Source organism: Diorhabda carinulata, chromosome 7, assembly GCF_026250575.1.
Source record: "Diorhabda carinulata isolate Delta chromosome 7, icDioCari1.1, whole genome shotgun sequence".
NCBI lineage: Eukaryota > Metazoa > Arthropoda > Insecta > Coleoptera > Chrysomelidae > Diorhabda > Diorhabda carinulata.
Window position 1 is genome coordinate 10,844,057 of NC_079466.1, and position 4,857 is coordinate 10,848,913.

The 4,857-nt window shown below is 32.9% G+C and overlaps 1 long non-coding RNA gene across 1 annotated transcript; it reads right to left on the reverse strand.

Annotated features, from left to right (window-relative positions):
• Window positions 1–209: 209 nt before the first annotated feature.
• Window positions 210–4,383, reverse strand: LOC130896553 (uncharacterized). Its single transcript, XR_009059589.1, has 3 exons — window positions 4,166–4,383; window positions 1,072–1,188; window positions 210–1,010 (listed from the first exon to the last, which is right to left on the reverse strand). It is a non-coding gene; the product is annotated as an uncharacterized LOC130896553 (long non-coding RNA).
• Window positions 4,384–4,857: the final 474 nt, after the last annotated feature.

Sequence of the window (4,857 nt, forward strand, 5' to 3'; positions counted from 1 at the left end):
CCAACTTCAGTAGGCCGACCAGAACATTTATCAGCTTTGAGGGAAAAATCTTCAGAAAGGAATTTTTTATACCCATTCTGTCACGTGCACAATAAGCAATCAGCACCATAAACTTTACATATTTCTTTGTGAAGCGCAGCATCTTTCTTTTCTTTACGAAAATATAAAAGCACTACAGATAAAATTATCCAACAAATAATAGCTTCAATAAAAATCACGCACTAGCTTCTAACGTTCCCTCAATGTGACCAGTATCACGTGACAAACGGCAAAGTGCAGCACTAACAAAAGTTATTACAATGGAGCAAGTCTCTCTATCAGTAAAAAGCGAAAGTACTTAGTTGCCAACCTCATATATTGGTTTTCTACTTTTTTTTGCAAACAAGTTTTACAGCCGATAGTGGCAATAAAAACATAGGTGAAATACAATGGCACATTTAACGAAGAAGATTTTATTCATTAATTTTTTTGAACCTAACTGAAAATTCAAAAAAATACTCAAGTTTTTGAAACTGGAAACTACATTCATTGAACAATTGTTATTAAAAATTTGTGAAAAGAATTTTCCATTGATAATGTATGGTCCATAAATTAAACTGTAGGTACTGGCATAATTGAGGTCCCCTTTTCATCTCAGAAGGGTTCTTTGGTTAGAATCAAACAAACAAACAAAAAAATCTTATTCATGTTGTTTTTCTAGATGATACATTTTCCTCAGAACTCTGTGTTGAAAATGCCGGCCTGTCCTGCAATTTCTATTGTTTTTAGGCGGTGGTCCCTTAGAACAATTTCTTCCACTAATTAAATGTTTTCTTAAATAGTCACCGTCACAGAACCTCCCAAACTTGTGTCATCTTATAACGATTCGCATACTCAACGAACACAAGTCACCTTAAACAGCCTCCATTCTGTTTATGATTTGTTTTGATGTTAATCCAGCTTGACAAGGTAATCGTAAACCTCATTCAGCTTTTTGCTGAAGCGTGAATAAAGATTTCTGCGAACACACACTATTTACAAAATGAGGCCTTAAACTCATGGACAGCACTACTTATAAATTATACGTTTTACCTTATATGCTTAACTTTAAGCGAATTTGGTTGTACACTTTTCCTCTTCATATCAAACTATATAGGATTGACTTGAGTGTTTTTTTCTGACCTAATCATCAACCGTTTCTTCAGGAATCTATAGAACAAGAAAGAAACTATTATTCCTAGCATTGGAAAAAATACTGACAAAATTTTATTCAATAATATTCAATAATATTATTAGTAGTATTATTTTTATAATTACGAAGGACAGAAAAAATAAGTATAAGTATAAGTATAGTATACTTAGTCTTTAACTCCATATTATGGAGTTTAAATAAAAAAAACAAAATGATACTGAACACAAGAATATAGCAATAGGGAAATATATATACGAGGTGGTTAAAAATTTTAAATACTTGGGAGTAATAGTTAATAACCAAAATGAACGAGGAGAGAAAACCACTCAAAGAATCCACGCAGGACACCGAGCATACCATAAAGTCCGATCTCTTATGACATAAAAAAATCAGTTGATATTATAAAAGGAAAATATACAAAACCGCAATAAAACCAATCTATGGAGGAGAAACGATGAATTTATTAAAAGCTTATGAAGAGAAACTTACGAAAGAAAAAATGATACTAAGAATATATGGACCAAAAAAGTTGGATGACGGACAATATAAAATCCTTATCAACGACAAACATGAAACGAATGAAAATTAATATTGAAGTTGAAAGAATAACAGAATGGAAGCCTTGAGGAAGACCAAAAAGCCAATGAATAAGTCAAATATTACTCTACATTAAACTAATTCTATTGCTGAAGCTCATAGGAACTTACCTATAGGGGCTGAAGAAAAACTTTAAGCAGAATTATATAAGAAGTATTTGTAGCATTATCTAAAACAACAGAATAGCTCTAGTGGAAAAATCTGATAATTCATTGCATAGAATTTGAAAAAAAAATGTAAGAGAACGTAATTAGTTGCCATCAATTTGGGAAAATAACTTCAAAGACGACAGAATCAAAAAGTTTTCTAGCTTTATGACAACTATGGATTCTATATAAACATTTAATTTTGGAAAATACGGAGAATACTGCTATAAAAGAATACTCTTTCGATTTTGTTCTGCTCAGGAAGTATTGTATCCTACTTTTGTTATTTTTAAAGATATGCCTGGTGTTCGATTGGGCAAGATAACAATTTAGTTTATAGGAATATTCAAGACTTTTGTTTAGAGAATAAGGTCTAAATCCTGATTATGAAAAATTTCAAAAAATCTAGAGGTAAAATAAAAGTTATTTTGGTTATGTTTATTAACATTTAAAAAAATTTACTAAACGTTTCTCAATGCTTCCTTAAGACAAGTTTCAATGAAAAATATTGATTTATGTGAAATGTAAATCACACACACGATTTCTTGAAAATAAATGTTACAAAAAGCCTTTGTCTTGGGTAATGTAATAATAGAGAAGCATGGGTGTTACTGAATAAGAGTGACATGCCGTGATAATAGAATATAGATTCTGAATTTAGCGGTTTGGTACATTTTTTGATGTTTGGAAGGTTTCGAACTAAGGCAAAACTCAATTTCACTGGTGACGAAATAATTAATATGATCTAGATCAGGGGTCTCCAAACTTTCCAGCCTTAAGGTCATACTGATTACTCCAGTAAGTTCCGAGGGCCAAAACCATATTATCATTGTTGCCGGTGGTAAAAAGTGAAATAGTACACTGAAGAAAAAGGAAGTCCGAAAAAGTACGCAATGTTTAAAAAAGGCTGCAAATCGCACTAAAGTTCGCAAAACGGCAACACTGCATATTATCAATTTTCATCTCATTATCTGTAATTTCTAGATTAGTCGTAGAGTACGAGCCATGAGGAGTAACGTGACACGACATCTAGCGGACACAAGCGGAAATAGTGAGTACCTTCTATCGCTAACAGATGGCGCTAATAGCACGTACAGAATAAACTCGTTGGTTCGAGAAAGTTCTGGTGTCTTCCACTCACTTCTAGATGGGAGTAATTGGATTATATAAGAAAGCAGTAGCACAACCACAAGTCAGTTCCTATGACACTGAATTGTGAAATAAAATAGTGCGTACTTCCTTAAAACGTGTTTGTGCGTGTTTAAGATTAAGACATCTTTGTAACAGTATTTTGATTTGAATTGTTGCTATTGTGTGTGATTTAGGAGTATGGAACAGAAGCGAAAAATTGATAGTGAATGCAGAAAATTCAAAGATCAGTGTAACATTCAGTATTTCTTAATTGAGTCCAGTAACAAGGCACTATGTTTGATTTGCAATGAAAGCATAGCTGTTCTCAAAGAATATAACATTAAACGACATTATGAAACAAAACATTTTCAAAATTACTCAAAATATACAGGAAGTTTGCGGACAGAAAAATTCTAAGCTATGAAGCGCGGATTTAAATCGCAGCATTCTTCATTTACAAAACTCAAAACTAAACAAGAGGCTGCAACTTGTGCCCGCTTTCGTATGGCTCTTGAAATTGCAAAACGTGGAAAACCATTCACCAATGGAGAAATGATCAAAGAATGCATAATTGCAGTAGCCAAAGAAATGTGTCCTGAAAGGGTAAAATTATTAGAAACTGTCAGTTTATCAGCAAACACTGTGGCTCGAAGGGTAGAAAACATCACTGAAAATATATCCTCTCAACTGTTCGACAAAAATGGACATGATGAGTGATTTTCTTTGACCTTGGATGAGTCAACGGATGTGTCAGATACTGCTCAGGTGTTGATTTATATTCGAGGAGTAGATAAAAGCTATGAAGTGCGTGAATGTATAGTATTCACGGCACAACTAGGGGTACAGATATTTTTAAAGGAGTTGAAATGACCATTAATCAAAAGAACTTTCGATGGAAAAAATTGAAATGTATTACAACATAAACATACATTAAAAAAATAAAGGAGTGGTCGCTCTTGTGTCAAAGAGTGTAGAAAATGACGGTGGTTCAAAACTATTAGTCTTACACTGTATCATTCATCAACAGTCTTTGTGCTGAAACTGTCAATTGTTAATTTTATCAGATCTTTTGGGCTAAATCAGCGACAATTTATTGAAGAGATTGGAGAAAATGACTTACCTTATCATACTGCCGCACATTGGCTTAGTTGTGGGAAAGTCCTTCAGCGCTTTTTTAAACTTCGAGAAGTGATCGAAATTTTTTGAATAAAAAGCCTCGCCCTCGCCCTCGTACTGAATTTTTGACTGAAGTTATTCCAAATAATGCTAAAAGATTTTGAGCCTTTTCACATTTTATGCTTGACTGATTACAAATTAATTTATATTGATTGCTGCTTGAAGTAAGTTGTCTGCTCAAGTCTAATGATAACTACCGCAAATCAAATCTTTTGAAACTATTAAAATCATTCTAAAGAATTCAATAAAAAATTGTCAATTGCAGGAAAATCACCAGAGAAATGATTATCAAGAATTTTTGGAACTTGCATTAATACTTTTAGGCAGTACTCCTAAAAATGGGATAAGATTCAAAGCTCCAGGAGCTAATCACCATGCCAGATGGATGGAAAAGGCCCTTTATGCATTAAAAATGTTTATCTTTCGAGACCAATTTCGATTAAATCCTACAGAACTAAATGGTTTGAGACATATTTGTTTATTTCTTGTGAATATTAATGTCGTGGCATGGTTTAATGCGCCTTTTCCAATAAAATCTGCTCATCAGGATTTAAATAAGATGAAAAAGTTGTGTGTGTTTAGATCGATTCATACAAAAATTTCTGATGCAGCAACTAAAACATTCTCATGGCACTT